General features: G+C 38.5%; 1 pseudogene across 1 annotated transcript; it reads left to right on the forward strand.

Moving 5' to 3' along the window:
- Positions 1–347: 347 nt before the first annotated feature.
- Positions 348–20,766, forward strand: LOC109238562 (annotated as a pseudogene). The gene is made up of 9 exons (XR_002069758.1): positions 348–400; positions 14,272–14,500; positions 14,621–14,670; positions 14,755–14,806; positions 14,904–14,922; positions 15,018–15,158; positions 15,790–15,939; positions 18,699–18,978; positions 20,052–20,766. The product of XR_002069758.1 is annotated as an uncharacterized LOC109238562 (transcript).
- Positions 20,767–22,193: the final 1,427 nt, after the last annotated feature.

Consider the following 22,193-nt stretch of genomic DNA (forward strand, 5'->3'; position numbering starts at 1 on the left):
GCCTAGCATTCAGAATCATTGAAGGTGTTGATCTAGAGGAGAATGAAATGACCATGATCACAAAGGGCCTCAGAAGTACTTAATGAGAGGAAAGGGTCCTTCAAGAAGTGGAAGCTACAGCAAACCAAGGGTTCCTGAAAAACAAACCAATGAGGGGTGTTACAAGTGTGGGAAGACTGATCACCACATCAAAAACTACCCTCAATGGGAAATTGAATGGAAGAAGGAAAGAACTGAACGAAGGAACAAGAAGAAGGAACAGGTTTAACCCAAGAAGAACAAAGGATCAACAAAGGCTATGGTTGCTACGTGGGGAGAAAGCTCAGAAGAGGACTCAGAGGATGAAGATGGAGACGAACAAGCACTCATGGCAATTAGAGAATCCGATGAGGAATCGGAGGTAAGTATAATTCATCTCAAAGACAAGATTAAATTTTTGTCTAAAAAAAGTCTATCTGAGTTACTCCTGGATTTCATTGATGAATCTGAGGATCTAAACAATGAAAAGGAACTGTTGTCTAAGGAGTGTGTGATTTTGAAAGCTAAGTGCAAAAATCTGGAACTTAGGGCTAGTGAAAGTGATAGTAAAAATGCTGAGTTAAAGAACCAGGTTCATGAACTTAACACCAATGTCCTAGAGCTAAGATCTGAAAATCTAAAACTGAAATTAGGAACAGGTAAATAGAAAGCTGATCACACACAACTCACATTAGAAGAAAACCTAGGAAAAAGGAAAGACGAGTTGTACAAAAGAGATGAGCAGATAAGAGTCCTTAAGGAGGATCTAGGCAAGGTTAAGCACGAGCTAGACAGAACTTGTAAATGGAATAGGTCCTCCGATGCACTTTCATGGCTACATGAACACCATAGTAGCAATAAGAGAGGACTTGGCTACGGGACCCCTGCACCTAAGTGGGATCCCAAAAGCAAGTACCTCACACTTCCTGAGAATATAATTTGTACACGCTGTGGTAAAACTGGTCATTATAAAAGTGAATGTATTGCAAAAGAAAAGGCTAGTCAAAAGAATAAAGAATTTATTCAAGAGAAAAATAGACTGCCAGGTTGGGCTAAAAAGAATCCGATTCACCCTTTTGCCTATAGAAAGGGACCCAAGCTAGTTTGGGTTCCTAAGACTAACCCCTGATTTCCTTTTTCGGGTCCAAGTGAAGGGGAGCAGCCAAATATGGTACATGGATAGTGGCTGTTCAAAGCATATGAGAGGAAGCAAGAACCAGTTCCTTTCACTTGAGGACCTCAAAGGAGGTAATGTCTCCTTTAGAAATGGGAAGAAAGATGAGATCATTGGGGTTGGAAAGGTAGGTAAGACTGATTCTCACTCTATTGAGAATGTCTACTTGATAGATGGCCTAAAGTACAGTCTAATCTGTGTATCACAATTATGTGATAGAGGTAACTTGGTAGTAATCACCTCTACCAAATGTTTTGTGATTAATCTTACCGCTGACAAGATTGTTTTGCAGGGAAAAAGAGTAAACAATACATACATTGTAGATTTGTCCACACTTTCAGAAAATGAACGCACTTGCTTAAGTGTGTTGTACAATGATCCCCTCCTTTGGCACAAGAGACTTGGACATGCAAGTCTGAGTCAACTCAACAAATTAGTCTCCAAGGATCTGGTGATTGGGCTGCCTAACATCAAGTTCAAGGAAGACAAAGTTTGTGAGGCTTGTGCAAGGGGGAAGCAGGTAAGATCCTCTTTTAAATGCAAGAAAGTGGTAGGCACCACCAGAACGATGGAACTGGTCCATATGGATCTCTGTGGTCCAATGAGAACATTAAGCAGAGGTGGTAAAAGATATGTGATAGTGCTTGTTGATGATTACTCTAGATTTACTTGGACATTGTTTTTAACATATAAAGATGAAGCATTTGACATGTTTACTTCTTTTGTTAAAAAAAAACTCAGAAACAACTAGGTAATCAACTTGTATCAATTAGTTCTTATCATGGAACTGAATTTGAAAATGCTAAATTTGCTGAATTTTTGCATGCTACATCATAAATAGTTGCATGACTGGACCTCTTGTTAAGAAGATTCCCTATGAGTCACTTAAAGGGGGAAAGCTAAATATATCCCATCTTAGGGCATTCAGATGCAAGTGCTTTGTGCACAATAATGGCAAAGACTCCCTAGGTAAGTATGATCCCAGAAGTGATGAGGGAGTATTCTTGGGATATTCTTCACACAGTAAAGCTTATAAGATATACAGTAAAAGAACTATGTGTGTAGAAAAAAGTTATATGTTATTTTTTTTTAAAACAAAAAATTATTCTTTCTGAGGCAAGAACAAGTAATGAAGATATTGGGCTGATAAAAAAATTCAAATGGTGAAACCACATACCAGCCTGAAGATGCATCACAGGAAGGAACAGGTAATGGAACAGGTCCTTCCACCCATGGCAACATGACAGGGGGAACTGACTAGAGAGGAACTGATCCTCAAACCTCGAGGGAACCTGTCCATGAACATATTCCTCAGTAACAAAACCAGGAAGGAATATCCAAAGAAATTGACGCTCCTATTGCAACATCCACGAAATTGGATATAGATGAACCTGGTTCATCTGTTGATCAGAAGTTGTATAGGGGAATGATTGGTTCTCCTTTGTATCTTACTTCTAGTAGACCTGGCATTGTTTTCAGTATAGGTCTTTGTGCTCGATTTCAAGAAAATCCAAAGAAGTCCCACTTGACTGTAGTCAAGAGAATATTGAGATACTTGAAAGGCACCACTGACCTTTGCCTTTGGTATCCAAAAGGTAGTAATTTTAACCTAGTGGGATATGCTGACGCTGATTATGCAGGTTTCCTTGTGGATAGAAAGAGCAACTCAGGTATGGCACACTTCCTTGGTTCATGTCTTGTGTCATGGGCTACCAAAAAGCAAAATTCAGTGGCCTTATCTACTGCTGAAGCGGAGTATGTTGTTGCTGCTTCATGTTGTGCTCAATTGCTGTGGATCAAACAGCAATAATTGAACTTTGGAATTAATGTGGTTGCATCCCTATTCTTTGTGATAACACTAGTGCTATTAGTATGACAAAGAAATCGGTTCATCATAAGAGAACTAAGCACATAGATGTTAGGCACCATTTTTTTGAGGGACAACTATGAGAAAAGCTTGGCTACTGTGGAATTTTGTGCTACTGACAAGCAAATTGCTGACATCTTCACAAAAGCCTTAAGTAGAGATCACTTTGAGAAGAACAGGTTGGAATTAGGGATGATTAAGATCACCTAAAAGGACCAGTTCAAGGTTAAATGAAAAATAAATTTTGGTTAGAAAGTCAGTAAATTGTATAATTAGATTAAATCTTGATCAGTCTCATACTTTCCATAGTATACTCTTGTGTCATGTGTTAAAATGACTCATTAATCACTAATGATATTTTCTCTATTTTGGCAAATTTAGACTCACACAAGAGAATTATTAGTGAAGAACCTGGTTCGTCAAGATAAAACGGTATGTTTTCTACACTCTGCATAATTTGAAATAACTATATTTGGATCATGAGCAGAGTCCTACCAAATACCAAACTACTTTTGGACTTATCCGTTACAAGTGAACCAGTCTTATTCAAAAGAGTCCCAACCGAATGGAAGTATCTAGATTCTAGGGATACACTCCAACGTCTCTTCAAAACTAAATTTCAGTTTAATTAAACTTTGAAGAGTCTAAAAAGTTGTAGTTACCCCATCAATTATTCCTCTGTATATTGATCAGCTTTAGTGTATTCCTTACTTCATCTCTCTCAAGTCGTCAAAAACTCTCATTCTTCTTTCATCTTCCAAACACAATCTAATTCTCTTCTCTTCCATACCCTAGCCCAGATATGTCAAACACCTCTGAAAATCCTTCATCACCACCACAGGAAACCACTTCCACACCTTCTACAACATCAATCTCTAAGAAAAGTAGAGTAAAGATGATGGCTCGTAAGATTGTCGCTGAAGGAGAGCAAATCAAGAAAATAAACAAGCAATTGAAAGCAGGTAGGGAAGAAGAATCCTAGAAATCTGAAGATTCGTTTAAGTCTGCTACTAAGGGGGAAGAAAGTAGGTCTTCCGAAACTGAACAGGTATCTTCTGATTCTAAAGTTACTCCTGAGACAATTTCTCAAGTTGCTGCATATTTGGAGAATAGATTTGTGCTGGTAGGATCTATAGCAGGTGTTGAGACTAAAGAATCTGGAGAAGTTGGTGGTAACAATAAAAAGGGAAACAAAAAGGAGATCAAGGGTGCTAGGAGTACTGTGAGGGGAAAGGTACAAGAGTGGTTGATTCTTTACCCGCTCATGTTGGTCTAACAAAAGAAACTAGTGCAATGGTTATTTGGGGAGAGGAATTTACTGAAATAGAATAGAGTGTGAGCAAAAACGACGGGGGGAATGGGGTCTGGCGAAGCTGCTGAGGGGTTGGTTCAACTTGGGAAAAATATAGATGAACCTGTTCCATCTGAACAGGAAACCCTCGCGGACCTACTGATAGAGTTATCAATGGCACCAAAACTCATGCCATTCCCTATGGTTTCATTCTCACAACTGTGCTTGCACATTTCAAGGTACCTATGAAGAAGTGGGGTTAATACTCTGCTTGCTTGCGATTATGAGGTCAATGCCACAAATGAACCTGGTTCATCGAAAAGGACTCCTATCAATAGCAAGGTTAGAGCTCTATTACAGGAGAGTAAGGCAAAGGATGCTGAGATAGCAAGGCTGAAGACACGATTGGTTGAGGTACAATCTGAGAGAGATGTTCTCAGAGCTGAACTTGCAAGGGAAAAGGAGAAGAATGATGGAATTCTTCAAGACATGCTGAAACTTCTCCAAGCAAATAACCCAGCCCCTACCTCTTCCAAGCCTTAAATCCTAGCCTAGTGTAGATTAACCAGTGACCCAGTTCGGGACGTTTTGTTTCTTTTGCTCATGTTTTCAGTATTTTTACTTCTTCTTATGCTTTGTGGTAGAATCTTATCAATCATCAATGAAGTTCGCTATTTTTGCTCTAACTGTTTGTTTATATTTCTTTGATGGTTGAAATTCTTAGTTTGATCTATGATGATTAATCCATGTTTGCATTTGAAGTAGCTCTAGTGGCCATGAGTAAGCTTTAAAATCTGGTTATCTTACATTTTATGCAACTTTTCGATGATGCCAAAAGGGGGAAAAAGGTTGTGCTTTACACTTTGAACAGTGATGTTTATAACCTAATGTACCTGGTCCTTGATGATAAGTGATAAAAAGGAAAAATATTTCTAACATTGTGTTGATGTTGAGCTAAGTTGAAATAGGGCTTAAGTGTATGAAAAGCACAGAGTTTGTCATCATCAAAAAGGGAGAATTTGTTGGCCCAAGTAAAGGTTAGTTTTGAAGACTGACAAAGGAACTCAGACATGAACCAGGTCCATCCTGCTGGTCCATCCCTCAGGTGCACAAAAACGAGCAAATTCGAGCATGTGGGATGCATGTGAAGGAGATAAGCTTAACTTGGTATATTTAATACCTCCTGATCAAAATGGTTGCATAATTGATAAGGAGAAGGACTCCTAAATCAAAGAGAACATTATCCAAGATAGGGAAGGAGTTAGAAGTTGAAATCAACTAGAACTCTTCCACCAAGGAAGAGTTGCATCAGAACTCTAGTTATTTCTTCATCTACTAACTCTATAAATTGCAGGATGTTCTCACATTATATTGTTGCACAAAAATGCAGAAGTTAAACGTGAATTGAGAGCAAAATAGCAAGGCTTTTTGCAAGCAGTTCGTGTGTGATTCAAGTGTGAAAACCTGAAGCTACATGAACCAGATTGAAGAACCAGCTCCATAAAGAGTTTTATGTGTCTTTCTTTATTTCTAGTTCAATTGTAGTAGGTGTTTTCATATTGTACCTTTCAGCTTTATTTAGAAGCAATTGTAATAGGTAATTTGAGTATTCAAGTTAGAATTAACTTGAAGTTGACGCAACAGTTAGAGGCTGGTTGCTACAACGGGATTAGAGTTAATCCTTAGGTTTACAAAGAGTTTTGTAAATGTTGTTTTGGCTCAGTGATTTTAGTGGAAGTTTGGGAAAATCCTACTGAGTAGTAGGTCGTGGTTTTTTCACCTTTTGAGCCAGGTGTTTTTCACGTAAAAATCTTTGTGTTCTTTATTTTCTGTATTTATTATTCCGCAAATAGCAGTAGTTGGAACACCTAAAAGAACCAGGTCCTTCTATAGTTTAGATAAGCGAAAATTGGGTACCACACAAATCACCCCCCCCCCTCTTATGTGGTATTGACATTTAGAACATCACCCATCCAAGAAACAGTAGAAGGCACGCCCAGCAAGTCGATCAAGTATCTGGTCAAGGAAAGGCAATGGAAACTGATCATTGCGGGTCACTTTGTTCAGCTTGCGGTAGTCCATGCACACCCTCCATCCAGTGATTGTCCGGGTTGGAATTAGTTCATTTTGAGCATTGGTCACCAAGGTCATACCACCCTTCTTCGGCACACATTGCACCGGCGAAGTCCAAGAACTGCCAGAGATGGGGTACACAACCCCGGCATCTAACCACTTGATCACCTCCTTTTTCACAACTTCTTGCATTGCCTCGTTCAACCTCCTTTGATGTTCCAAGGAGGGTTTTGCATCATCTTCAAGAATAATCTTGTGCATACCGAATGCGGGGCTTATTCCCTGAATATCAGCTAAAGTCCATCCAATTTCCTTCTTCCGCTTTTTGAGCACCGCCAATGTGGCATCTACCTGCACGTTAGTAAGACAAGAGAAAAGAATAACTGGCAAAGTTGAACTAGGGCCTAAGAATTCATACCTGAGGTGTGGAGGCAACGGCTTCAACTCCAACACTGGAGGTTCCTCGATTGAGGGCTTTGTTGGTTGAGTCTTCCTATTCTCAAGATCCAAGGATAGCTTCCGAGGTTCATAAGAGTAAGAACCCATTCCATGTAAAGCTTGACACACTCCACACGGCCTTCATCCTTATTTACATCAATATTCAACAACACCGCCTCTAGAGGGTCCTCCACATTGATCATTGCACTAGTATCATCAATTATCACTTCCGTGACAAGATCTACAAATGAGCACACTTCGGTACAGTTGGGCTACTTTATTGACTTACACACATGAAAGACCACTTTTCCATCACCCACTCGGAAAGTGAGTTCCCCTGTTTCCACATCACCCAAAGCCTTCCCGGTTGCAAGGAAAGGTCTTCCCAAGATTATAGGCACCTCAAAATCGACCTCACAGTCAAGAATCACAAAATCAGCTAGCAAGATAAATTTGTCAACCCGGATAAGAACATCATCAATAATACCTAATGGTCGCTTCATTGATCTATCCGCCATTTGCAATCTCATGGGAGTCGGCCTCGGTTGCCCAATACCCAAAGTCTTGAAAACTGAGTAGGGCATCAAGTTGATACTTTCCCCCAAATCACATAGAGCTTTAGCAAAGTCTGCACTCCCAATGGTGCAAGGAATTGTGAAAGCACCGGGATCCTCCAACTTCGGAGCCATTGAATGTACTATAGCACTAACTTGGTGGGTCATCTTGATAGTTTCACAATCCATGGATCTTTTCTTCGTCACCAAATCTTTCATAAATTTAGCATAACCCGGCATTTGTTCTAGAGCCTCCACGAAAGGCACATTAATGGATAAGCTCTTCATCATGTCAATGAATTTCTTGAACTGATTCTCATTTTTCTGCTTTTCTAGCCTTTGAGGATAAGGTGGAGGTGGCCTAGGCAAAGGTGCCTTGGCTTTAGGCACAACCGGCCTCGGCATGTCTATTACGTGTTCCCTAGACGGGTTCACGTCATTTTGTGTTTCCACCTCGGTTTCTTTGATATCAATCCTCACTTCTTCATTCATGTTCTTATCAATCACATTTTCAACCACCAAAGGGATCTCATCTTCTTGCAACTCAACATCATCATTCACAATTTCTTTTTGTTTGGAGGCATTTACATCACTGCCTCGCCCACTTCTTGTTGTAACCGCCATTGCATGACCGATATTGTTCCCACCCTTCGGGTTGACTACCGTATCACTAGGTAGAGCCCCTTTAGGGCGAGTATTCAAAGACTGTGAGATTTGGCCTAGCTGAACCTCCAAATTTCGGATTGAGGTATTGTGGGATGCCAATTGAGCATTGAAGTCAGCGTGCTTTTTCATCATCTGTTCAAACATCATTTCGATTCTCCCCATTTCATTGTTGGATGAACTAGGACCTTGGGATGGAAAAGGAGGTGGATTACACAGTTGTTGATACATTGGGGGCCTTTGAAAGCCTTGCCCCCTATTTCCCTGATTGTTAATGTTCCAACCACCCCGATTGTTGTTTCCACCCCAGTTGTTGTTGTTACCCCAGTTTCCTTGATTGTTCTGATTGTTGTTCTGGTTGGAAGAATTGCCCCTTTGGCCTTGATAATTATTCACGTATTGCACTTTTTCATTCTGCTCTTCATACCCGTTATCTTGGAACCCACCACTATCTTGGTTGTATTGATCCGAATTCCCTTGGTTTTGCTGCCCTCTTTTGTCTTCTTTTGTTCACCAACATATTGACACCCTCCATTAGCATTCACTTGTCGCTGAGCTTGAACCTGTTGTAACTGTGCCTTTGCTAGCTGGTTCAAAGTTGTTGTCAGTTCTACTATTGCCTGCCCATGATCATGGAGCTCTTTGTGCAAATGAATGACCGTGGGGTCACCCTATGGCACATTTGCTCTACTTTGCCAAGCGGAAGAATTGTCCGCCATCTCATCCAAAATCTCAGAAGCTTGTTCATAGGGCGTGTTCATGAAGTTGCCCCCAGCTAATTAGTTCACTATGCACTGATTTGTTGTGTTAATGCCCCGGTAGAATGTTTGTTGTATCATCGGCTCGGTCATATCATTGTTAGGGCATTCCTTAACCATGGTCCGATATTGCTCCCAAATCTCATGTAGTGGTTCGTTGGGCTCTTGTTTGAAAGCTAAGATTTCATCCCTCAAAGTTGCCATGCGCCCCGGTGAGAAAAACTTTGCAATGAACTTATCCGCCAACTCATCCCAGGTATGGATGGAATGATTGGGGAGTCTCTCCAACCAGTCTAGTGCCTTCCCCCGAAGAGAGAAATGGAAGAGTCTCAACTGCAAGGCATCCTCGAACACGTTGGTTTGCTTGCTCCCCCAACCTGTATCAACAAAACCCTTGAGGTGCTTGTAGGCATTTTGATCGGGAGCACCCGTGAAATATCCTCGTTGCTCCAACAAAGTCAGCATCACATTGGTAATTCAAAAATTGCCCGCCCGGATCCCGGGTGGGACAATTGCACTGGCATACCCTTGGTTGGGAAGCACCCGAGGAGCCACTCTTGGAGGTGGCGGGCGAGGTTCTGGAATATTGTCATTGGCATTAGCATTGGCCTGGCGGCCTCTCCGTTGTCCTTGAGGCACAAAAGGTACCTCATCCTCACCATTGTCATCAACCTCCTCCCCTGGGATCACATTACCAAGAGGGTCATTGTTGTTATTTGCCGCCATTTTGTACCTGAATTGGCGTCAAACAAAGATTAGTATCACAGAAGGAAAGAAAAGCAATATACAAAACTATTTAGATAGATAGCCAAAACCGTTAGCTCCCCAGCAACTGCGCTAAAAAGTGATCGGTGCCAACTCTGCACCACTATAGAGTGGCGAGAGCGGTCGATGCAGCTTTTACCCGAATAGGTCGGGATCGAATCCGCAGGGAGCTAGAAGTTGGAGTTGGTTTCCTATCCAAACTAGCAATGTGAAGTACTCTTAACTGCACTTCCAATCATAGTTGGTGTTTTGATTACTTCTAATATTATGCTAACAAGATGCTAAATTAAGCTAAGAGTGAAATACTTGATAGGTTATCTAATTGGTTAAAGAGGCACTAGGGAAGTGACTTTCTCCTAGGTGGATATTTGACGGATTCTCAAGTATAAAGCAAGATTGTTATGATGGGGATTACGATATAACCAATGCACGAAACTTCTCACTCTATACCTCTTGATAGTTGGAGTGATTTTGCCCTAATTGACTTTCTCAAGACCAATTGGGTATTATAATTGAGCAAGCATTTGAGGTTCAAGCCGGGTATTACTATATCTAGGTTTAACCCTTTAATTGGGGCTATCAATCTCTTGAATACGCCCCAATTCCTTGTTGGACCAATTTTCCTAGACTCACGTTCTCTTTCTCAAGAAGAACTCAAGTCATAAAGGCACAAATTAGTGTTTGCAACCACTAATTCAACATGGAAAACATAAATTAGTCCAAATATCAAACACCCATACACATTCTAGCCTTAAAACTCAAGACCCATCAAATACCCACACTAAGGTTGAGCCACAACCTTAGCTAATGGGTCTAAAAATGTCAGATTACAAAATATGACCAAAAAATGTGAAAAGAAAGTATTTATACTAGGCCGAATTTTCTGGACAAAAATACCCCCGACGAGGTAGTGCGGTCCGCACAAAATGCATCGCGAACCGCACTGAAGCTTTTTGGCTTGGCTCTGCAGTCTCTGAAGTTGGCCACCGCGGCCGCGGTGGCTTTAATGCGGTCCGCACAAAAACGACGACGGATCGCAGTGGCATTAACTCTCCCAAGTCCCAATTCTCTGAACTCCTTCTTTGCGGACCGCACAATATCGATTGCGGCCGCGGTGAGACCATTGCGATCCGCACAAACTGCTTTGCGGCCGCATTGCTTGAGTTTCAGGAATAAACACCTCTCTGAATCTCCTCACTGCAGACCGAACTAAATGGAATGCGGTCGTAGAGGATCTGTTGCACTATGCTTGGACTTGTTCTTGGTACTTGTGCATGTTTCACTCCTTTTTGAGATGATTTTGACTAATTGTCACCTTTTTGACCAAACCCTGCAAACAAGTACAACATGTAAGCCTTTGGGACTCTTTTGTACACAATTTTAATCAAAACTCAAGTAAGGAGGAGTGTAATGAACCATAATCCCTAGTTATCAGCTATCCCTTCTTTCCTTTTGGCATGATCCATATAATACAAACGAAACGAGCAAATGCACAACTTCCATAAATGAGTCTATTCATAGAAGTGCTAGATCCCTATGTTCTTGAAGTCCCATGTGTCTTATTATTACATCTTCTGTTCATGGGTCTTAGAATAAACATAAGTTGAAAAAGTTTATTTCAAGATATTAATCATAGGCATAATGGTCTTATGACACTCTGAAAGATTTTATTGACGTACTTCTCATGCACTTCGTTCATTTACATTGACCCGTGACCAGATGGCGTTATGTACACGTACATATGTATATGGGATATGGGAAAAGGTTACGGCGTATATATGCACCACCACCTGATCAGTTAGTATACGTTGATGATTTGCGCACAGTGACCGAGATGATATGATGGGATGCCCTTAGAGGCTTGATGATGTTATGAACGCATATGCCCATGCATGGTATGACATTTATACGCACATTATAATATTAAATGATTCACGAGGATTTTCAGATATACATGTTGAGTCTTTTACTCCATGTTTTTCTCATGTCTATTGTTCACTGATTTTCATTCCTTACATACTCAGTACATTATTTGTACGAACGTCCCTTTTGCCTGGGGACGCTGCGTTTCATGCCCGCAGGTCCCGATAGATAGGTTGAGAGTCCTCCAAGTAGGCTATCAACTCAGCGAAAGATGTTGGTGCGCTCCATTTTCTCCGGAGTTGCTTATTTGGTTAGTATGATTTAGACATGTATTGATTAGTATGTCGGGGCCCTGTCCCGACCTTATGATGTTTATGTACTCTTAAGAGGCTTGTAGACATATGTCATGTATATGAAAGATTGTATGGCCTTGTCGGCTTATGTTCAGTGTACGAGTGATTATTTTGGCCTTATAGGCCCGTACGTCATATGTATAAGTTAGTATATCAGGTTGGGTCGTTTTATGTAGACTGTTCTCTCATGTTTTATTCTTGTTACCCATACGGCCCTTCTACCCCATTTACCCATGTTGATGTAATGAGAAAGATACGTTATATTGGTACTCGGTTGAGTAAGGGCACGTGGTACCGGTCGCGTCCCATCGGTTTGGGTCGTGACATGTATGGATTCTTGTATTAGTTATTGTCATTGGTCGTGTGAGGCCATTATCGTTATTGATGATTGTGGTCCTATGTGGCGTTGAATTATTGAGTTTCTACAGGAAAAGTTAGTAATAGATTGTTACAAAGGCGACTCCGCCAAAGTTTATATAGATCCAGGGGAGTTAAAACATTCGAGGACGAAGTTTCTAAGGGGGGAAGAATGTTACATCTCGCACTTTCGTACGTTAAAGTTTTGCCTTCAGTTAATCGACGTAGACTAGGGGATGAGATTATCTTGAGGTTAACATATTTATGCTATTTACAACAAGCGATAAGTAAGTGTCGTGAAGGATAAAGGGTAAACGAATTAAAGAATTGAGTTTCGTTAAAGGTTGTCGATTTGGGATAAAATACGATCCGAGCAATAATATCCGGTATTTATGGACTAGTACTATACAAGGTACCCCATGACCACGATAGTAGGGTACGTAAAATGTATTAAAAGTGAGTAGTATATTAAGTAATTTGAGATAATTCTTAATTATGTGGGTAATTGGTTAATTATTGGTTAATGGGAGATTAACTATTTAATTAAGTAATGGTTGGATAAGTGATATGGAATCGTAGCGAAAACACGTATAATGCAAAATACGCAGAATCAAAAAGGATAGAAGATTAGAGTTTAAAATAGAGAAAGACAAGAACCTAACAATGAACTAGTTAGATCCTTTGAATTCCTACAGTAAACACTTATCTAGGAAGAACAAGAACAACTAACATGGATCAAGCTAAGCATAGAATGCAATTCAAAGTCCCTATAAGATATATCAACTAGAACAATAAATTAACATTCAAATACAAAAAATAATCCAAAAGTATGAGCATGAACTCATACATGATAAACCTAACATAGATAATCTAGAAAACATGGTAAATAAAGAAAAATAAAAGATACCCTAAACCTCTCAAGGTTTTGGTCTTCACTTATTAATTCGTCATCAAAAGCTCGAGAGGTTTAGGTTATCTTTTATTTCTCTTTATTTACCATGTTTTCTAGATTATCTATGTTAGGTTTACTCTTGGATTATCTTTTGTATTTGAATGTTAATTCATTGTTCTGATTGATATATTTTCTAGGGGCTTTGAATTGCATTCTATGCTTAGCTTAATCCGTGTAAGTTGTTCTTGTTCTTCTTAGATTAGTGTTTATTATAGGAATTCAAGGGGTCTAACTATTGTCTTTCTCTATTTTAAACGCTAAGATTCTACGTATTTTACATTATCCGTGTTTTCGATACGATTCCGTATTATCTTGGTATCAGAGCGGAGGTTTTGGATTGTTCTATCAATCCTTGGGTCTTTGTTTTGATTATCAACAAATCAAAAAATTTAAAAAAATAAAAAATTCGAAAAATGGAAATATCACTATTCACCCGTTATTGTTGTTCACTGTTTTGTGTTTAATGTGCTAAAAAAATCGAGTCCTTGTTCTCTCTTTGCTCGAGTGTGAGACCGAAAAAAAATTGTTTAGTCCACTGAAAATTAATTGATATCAATTGAAAACGTTGGATTACTTGGGTATTAGTTCGATTCCACAACTGATTTTGAGTTGAAAATCGATTGAGCCCTAGCTGAAGTTGGGGTGTTTGAAATATGTAAATTAGGGCTCGAATTTGAATATTTGTTGCTTAAATTTGTCGGAAACTTGATTGTGGACTCGAATTAGAAGATTGAGTTAATTTGGAGCTGAATATCTAGGGTGTTGGTTGAAAATTTCGGAATCGAAGCCGAAGAACTTAGGTCTAGTGAATTCGGTTATGATGGAATAAATTGAATCACTGGGGTTTGATTCTTAAGCTATTTAAAGTTGAAGCTACCTATTGGTGTTGATTGAACTGGTTCGATAGGGTTTCGTTCGGAATTTCTGAACTCAATTCTTCGAAGACGACGATGATCTGGGTTCCATTGATTTCGTGAAAATTGAATCAAATTAGCTGCTGGGATTTGTTCGTACTGTTGTTGGGAAGGTGTAATCCTTATTTGAGTTTGTTTTGTGGGGATTTGATCGAGAACCGAAGTCTCTGCGGTTGAAGCTCGACGAACTCTGAAGAACAGTTTCAAATTTCTGGAATTGAGTTCCTGAAGCTGTTGCGTAGCATACACGCTCTTCGGCACACCAGAAACTGCTAATTCTGCGCAGTTCAGTTGTGAAGAACATTCCAGAATCAGCAACAGAAATGAAAACTTTTACTTTCTACTGTGGGGGGTTGAAAATCATGGGTTGAGTTCGAAACTTGGTGCTTCTGCCACAGTTTGGTTCTCCCTGTACTGCAGTGTTCATCTTCAAGACTGGTTGGAAATTGGTTTAACTGAAGTAACCTGTTTTAGTTGCATCCCTGATCAAAATTCTCCAATGTTTTCACATTGTTAGGATGTTGTTTCTGCCTTTTCTAGCTAAAACTCTGTATTGTTTGAGTTGTAACTGTTGCATCAGTTAGCTGCAGTCACTGCAGTGTTTCAACTATCAGTTACACCAACTGCAAGGTAGAAGATTGACAGTGAACCTGCTTCAGTTTTAGGACAACATATGTGCTGATAAAGTTTGCTCAGTTTAGGCATTCTATCCAGAATGTGCACAGTTGGGAAAGGTTTTGAGCTGCAAGTTTACTTAGTTGCAGCAGTATTTTGAAGGTTAATTTCTGCAGCCTAAATTGGTCTAAAACAGCCTTTGGAAACCTGTAGTTGTGTAACTGTTTCTGATCAGTTCTTTGCACCAGTTTTTGTACATCTTTGGAGGTGGTTAACTTCATTCTTGACCAATAGTTGTCTGTTGAAAATCTACAGAATTTGAACTTTGAAAATATGCAGTAGTTGTGAAGTTTGAAAACCAGTTGGCAGAAGGATTTGCTACAGTCTTGGGTTGAATTTAGAGGGTGTTTCACTGCTGAACTTTGGTCAGCTACTGCTTGGTTTGAAACAACCTGAGGACAATTTTGTGAGCTTGAAACTTTGGGGAAATTGGCTTCAGTTGGGTGTGTAAGTCTAGTTTCTACACAACTGGTTGCTCAGAAGAATTCCAACAGCCTGCAACCTAATGATCAATTTGTCTAGATTTGCGAATCTGACCTGTTTTACAAAAATAGCCCGTTTTTGAGAATATGACCAAAATTTGGAAAAGTGTCTAGTTTTGTAGTTTCTTTTCTTTTCTTTCTTCTCAATTTGTAGTAAACTAAATTCTCAACTAGATTAACATGATATTAGTTCATATTGAGTTTATTTCTAGTTTCTTTGTGTGCTTTATTTTATTTCGTGCCATTTTTTTCGTGCTTTTCTCTTTTAATTTCATTGTGAATTGTTTGGCTCAAGTCCGTTAGCTTTTAGTTGTGTATTCATTGGTGTCGCATAAATTTCATTCCGAACCGATACTTGATTGCCTACTTCGATTGATTTGAGAACGTTGGTTATGAAGAGAACTTTTAGATACCCTTGTGTGGAAAAAGGCTAGAGTGGTGAGTTCAATTGTGCGAGGTCACAAAAGCCTTTGACCTTTGAGTGTAAACACGAGTGTTGAGTGACATATATATTGCGTGAAACACTAAGGGAGTGAATGTGAGGTCCTATTTTTGACTAACCAACTTTCTTGCTATAAGTTTTCTTTTGTAGGTACAAGGAGTCATAAGGGAGGTATGGATGGTTATGGCACTTCTTCTTATGAAACTAATTGTGCGTCTCCAAGTGTTGAAATCTTTTATGATGAAAGTGGGAGAAAGATAAATTTGAGGCATTATCTAGCGAATGTAGAAGGCTATGAAGGTTGTTTGGTTGCTATAAGTACTCACTATGCGACCAACTTTATAGCTTCTTCCTTTGTTGAATGATTGAGATTGAGTTGTATTCCAAGGGAATCGCATTATAAATTTTGGGGTGAGTCGGTTGATAGAGGTGTGATGGTTACTATAACCAAATGAGACTTTAAAGATGTGGTTTGGTGTAATGTATACCCTATGAATTATTGCCATGTACGATTGGGAAAACCTTCGTTTCTTGATCATAATCTTTCAATTGATGTAAAGTGGAATAGGTATGTGGTTGATCTAAATGGAAGGGGGCATTCCTTCATTCCTAAATACTTTGAGGATAAATTGGTGGCAAGGGAAGATACTGGATATGGAGTTTGTAGTGCAAATCAATTCACAAGTCATTCTTCTAGTCCAAGGGGAGATTATGATGATTCTACTATGCCAAGCCAAGTTGTGTGTTTTGATGCTTGTTACAATGCTTGTTACACTTATCCACCATCCCACTGCCAACACCAACTACAACCCCCAGCCACACTTCAACCACCACAAGTACATCAACTACAACTTTATCAACCTTCACCACAACCTAGACCACCATTAACTCTACCTCTAAAACATATGCCTCAAGCACCACCAAGGAGGGACAATCTCCCTTCTCCACAACCCATACCACCTCAAGAGCCTCGAATGATTAACAACCCACTTTTTCACCATGATCATGAGACCACCTTGAATGAGTTCACGACATCCAACAATTTTCTAATGGAGAATATAGGAGGAATGAAGATATATTGGTGAGAAAAGCTTTGTCTACTTTTATAGAGGAAGAAGTGAAAAATAAACAAAGACCAAACCTTGAGAGGTTTAGGGTATCTTTTATTTCTCTTTATTTACCATGTTTTTAGATTATCTATGTTAGGTTTTTCATGTGTGAGTTCATGTTCATACTCTTGGATTATCTTTATGAATGTTAATTCATTGTTCTAGTTGATATATCTTTTAGGGGCTTTGGATTGTATTCTTTACTTAGCTTAATCTGTGTTTCTTATTAGTGTTCTTCCTCGATTAGTGTTTATCATAATAAATTCAAGGGGTCTAACTAGTCCATAGTTAGGTTCTTGTATTTCTCTATTTTAAACCCTAATCTTCTATCTTTTTGATTTCGTGTATTTTTGCATTATCTATGTTTTCGATAGATTCCGTATCAATAAGACTAACCCTCCCCCCACGTGGCAGCACCCCCATCCCCATGTATGACTCTTAAGTCAATATATAGGTGGCAAGATTAAGATATGTGGGCAAATCTTGTAACGTGAGTCACATTATTCATTTAAGGAAAGAGATCCATTTTAAGTCTTAGGAAGATGAGTCATTAGTCACATATTCATCTAAGGAAAGAGAGCCCATTTAAGTCTTAAGAACGTGAGTTCTTCATAAATGAATTCATGTGTACATTACAAATCAAGTGGAATCTCTTATAGTGGCTGGTCGTGAGTTCTTCAAAGAGTAGAACAATTACATACCAAAATTAGATAATGTTGGTTGTTGATTCTGTAAAGCGTAAATTGCAAATTCTAAGCGAATCGGTTCAGGTATGTTAAGGCTATCCCTTCTTTATTTTCGGCATGATCCATATGATACAAATGAAACGAATAAATGCACAACTTCCATAAATGACTCTATTCATAGAAGTATTAGAGGTGCCTATGTTCTTGAATTCCCATGTATCTTATTATTACATCCTCTGTTCATGGGTCTTAGAAAAATACGTAGTTGAAAAAGTTTATCCGAAAGGTATATTGATCTTATTAACATATTTTTATGCATTTCATTCATTTATACATGTATATTGACCCATGACCAGATGTCACTATATATATATATGGGATACGGGAAAAGGTTACAGCGTTATATACGCACCACCAAAAGATCAGTTGGTATATGTTTATGATTTTGCCCATAGTGGACGAGATGATATGATGGGATGCCCTCAAAGGCTTGATGATGTTATGTCACCTATACCTATGCATGACACGACATTTACACGCGCGTGCATGATATTATAACCATTTCAGGATTTGCAAAGTTATTTAGACTTAAAGGCGGAATTCCTTATTCCATGTTTCATCTATGTCTCTTATGAACTGATTTTCATGCGTTACATACTCATTACATTATTTGTACTGACGCCCTATTTCCCGGGGCCTGCGTTTCATGCTAGCATGTGCAAGTAGGCAAGCTGGCGGCCCCCCTTCTTAGGATTCTTGATCAGCGAGAGTTGGCGTGCTCCACTTGATCTGGAGCTGCTTTTGATTTTGGTACGATATTCTTGTATACATATATGGGTATGACGTGGCCAGTCCCGTCCTTCTATAGCTTTATTTTCTATTAGAGGTCTATAGACAGTTATAGTTGGATAGTATGTGGCCTTGTCGGCTTTCAGTTTTGGGTATCTTGTCTATAGCAGTATTGCCGGCTTGCCTACTGTATTTCGCATGTATATGTATATATGTCTTTTGGATAGGTTTCCCTCATGTATGTTATTCATGTTTATATCCTAGACACATGCTTAAGGATGTTCGACAGGTAAGACTCAGGCATCCGACACGTCCCACCGATTTGGGTCGTGATAAGGATCAGGAAACAGGCTAAAGAAAAATGTATTGAGCTTTGCCTACTACATTTATATTAGTTTTCTCTTTTTTATGTGTGTATAAGAATTCTAGGAAAAGAGAAGCTTATCTTCTACTGTAATTGTTGTTTACTGTTTAGATATCCTTTTGAGACACTTATTTCTTGTTTGCTCTTTTTTTGGTGTACATCTGGATTATCGTTGCTTCTTTCTCTTTGTTTCTTCAACAACCTTCCTTTGTGTTTTCGTCTTTTCCATATCAGCTTTGTATCTGAAGCTTTTTATGGACGATTCTGGAACTATTTGGAAAGCTATCAAAGAATCACCAGCACTTGTGGCATTAATGGCCTATTGTTTTGTTGCACTGTGGTTTGTTGGAGGTCTAACTGGCTTCCATTTGTATCTCATAGGTACAAATCAGGTTAGTTTGATTTTAAACCCTTACTATCAATAATTTAACTCTTATCTGCTGTTGTGCAGCTGGGTACTATCATAGTATTATTTTTAATTCCTAAAAGATGGCTCTGTTATTATCGTGGTGTTATTGGAAAATTTAATACAATATCGTTTTTAGAAAATGACTAGGAGATGCTTAGAACATAGCTACATTATTGCTTCCCATTTGCCCTCTATTTGCTATCATGGAGCCAAATCTTTTGTTGAATTTTCTTATTTACATTTTTTGGTTATTTTTCAAGGGTCGTTATTTCCAAAAAATATGAACAATATTAGATGATTCTGTTAATTGTATTGGAAGAAGTAGAATATTTTTGTTCAAGAAGATGATCTATAGTTAAGACTTATTATTACCCACTTTAAAAGGTAAAACACGCATTTCCTTGAATATTCTGTTTAAGTTTTTTTTGTTTTTTGCCTTGCTAATTTGTCGGTGTGTTGTTTTTGTGTCTATGTTGAAGGTTCATAAAGATCCTTTATAAGGGCTAGCTTGTCGATGTAGTTATAAAGAACAAATGCCGAAGTTTGTTCCATCTCATGTGTGTTTTCTTTTGCTTATATTTTATAGGATTCCTGAACAAGGAATTTTTTCTCCTTTTTTTTTGGGGGGGGGGGGGGGTGGGGGATGTTTAAGACAACTATTCGTAGTCAAAGATGAGTGCTCTGTGTGCTCATATGGAGAGCAAACTTTACATCTATTTAGGAGCAAATGCTGTTGAAAATGGAATTGGATGACTGCCTTTTGTGATCATATCACTTTCAAAAAACTACTTGACAGTTAAGCAGCTTTTAGTGGTTGTATGTCAATTGTTTTTCGAGAAAGAAAATTGATTTTCTCCTGATAACATACAGCTTTTACTAGCTGATTGTATTTCGTGGTGATGATAGTTAGATAATTTATTAGATATTAGTATGTTATAGAATAATTATGTTTTTATTTAGAACATCTTTTGTTTCTTTTTGAATATAGATCATTACCTTTTTATCTTTTTCTCCTCGTGAATTTTGACATGTGTTAGTTACTAATGATCTCTGCGGACCACATATGAGAACTTTCGTTATAGGGGAGATAACAGGAACAATGTGTATAACCGGGGATGCATTAGCAATTTTCTTGAAGTATTGCTCAAGGATAGAACCTCCAAAAATCAATTTTCGTGGATATGTACAGGAAGAGGCATCAAAGCCTCCTAAGAGTAACGTTCAAGAAACAGAAATAGATATCCCTGATGGGGTACGCAAATTAAGGTGGAAGACGATCTTGATATTGGAGAAGATATTATGAAGATATCTCAACGACGTAATTCTGAGGAAGTTGGTGATGTTAGAGGTACAGGAAGTGACAGGTCACCCATTGGTCGTTCTGAGGTTGACTTTGGATTTGGTCTAGAGTCTCGTGCTTTTTTTGTATATAGGCCTTCGTATAGGATAGGATCATTTTACCTCCAGACCCTCTTACTAGCCGGGACAAAACAAGTGGAAAAAAAAAAACTAAAATTCAATATCACCAATGTTTTCAACGACTCCTACTTCCTTCTGCTGGCATTATTTGGAGCAATCAGAAGGATGTTCAACTGATCATTTATTGAGATTTAAAAATGTAACACGATACTTATTGTTAGCCATGAACATGCACTGGCGTGCTCTTTCTCAGGCTTCTCTGGCTCTTCTTGTTCTCGTAAGGTATGATATGACATCTTTGTTGGAGGGAGTGGATGGTGGCTTTTACAATCATTTGCTGGTTATAAGCAATTCTTGGAAAAACTATAGTTATAGATCAAAGGCTACTTAAATTCTTTAGTTTGTATCTATCTCCTCTGGAATTTGAACAATATGTACATCTTTTCTTGTGGTTTAAGGTGCTTTCTGCAAATTAAGCTAATGGGTTTTCTGTCTTTGTATTGTAACACAAGAGCATCAGTTGAGTTCTTTTATCAAGGTGGATAGAGATTGTTTATCTCTACTCTTTGAACATCTTCATATTAGGTTAATCGGTTTGACCTTTCAAATAAAGATAATAAGTGAATAAAGCATAAGTAGTTCTTAAGATATTGGACATGAATATGACTTTGTCCCTTAAAACTAGATTAGAAAAATTTGGGCCTCGTAAATTAATGATTGGAAAAAAATCATTAAATGAAATTTAGTATAAAATTAATTAAAAACTTTGCATCTCAAAATTTTATAAAACCTTAAGTTACTATAGTTTAGTCGCATCTCGTGTTTTTGGAGGAAAAAATATTAAATAAACCTTTGTAGCACTATCAAGAAGTAATATGCAAGCTTTCTAGAAGCACAAAGGGGTCGTCTAGAATGATAACGATAATAATAATCTAGAGATTGTTTACCCATAAAATTGTGCAATTAAATTTATACGTGGTTTATAGATAAGTGAATTGATTTGATCCAAAAATAATAAATGGATCAGATAAAAATGTAAGACTTAGCCGTGAAATTGAAGTAAAACGGCAGGCATCTTAGTCCCGGCCGCAGAGCTTCTGGAGGCAGTGAAGACAATATAAATAATCAAGAAACTAAAGTTTTACTGAGCTTTTGATAAAATATGGTGTATGCTTGTCAGAAAATTCGTCCTCTTACAATAATAACAGAGCTCACTATTTATAGTTACATCTAGGGAGCAAGGTCTTAGGATCAAGCCCCTCTTAAATGACAATTATGAAGATGTCACGACCAATAATCTAACCTTGGTCGTGATGGCGCCTATCATGTTACAAGGCAAGCCTATTCCCAAAATATTACAACTAAACCGATTGTAAGAATTTAATGAAAACATTTTCAATATTTGAATTTCTCATAAACTAAATCAACTCTAAATATAATTAATATAAAATACGGAAGCTAGCCCCAAACATCGGGGTGTCACTAAGTCATGAGCGTCTAAAACTATGAACTGAGATATATAAACTGTTTAACTGTCCAAAGAAGAAATGATAAAAGGAGTAACAAGGCCCTGCGGATGCTAGCAGCTACCTTGCAGTCTCCAAAGATAGCCGGCCTGAACTCAACGATCGCCGCGCTTTAACTCACCTGGATCTGCACATAAAGTGCGGGGTGTAGTATGAGTAAAACCACCTCAGTAGTAACAGAAATAACTAAGGAATTGAGCAGTAGTGACGAGCTGAGCAAAACAGTCCAATTAACAGGTAAATTCCATAACT

This window comes from Nicotiana attenuata, unplaced genomic scaffold (assembly GCF_001879085.1).
Source record: "Nicotiana attenuata strain UT unplaced genomic scaffold, NIATTr2, whole genome shotgun sequence".
Lineage (NCBI taxonomy): Eukaryota > Viridiplantae > Streptophyta > Magnoliopsida > Solanales > Solanaceae > Nicotiana > Nicotiana attenuata.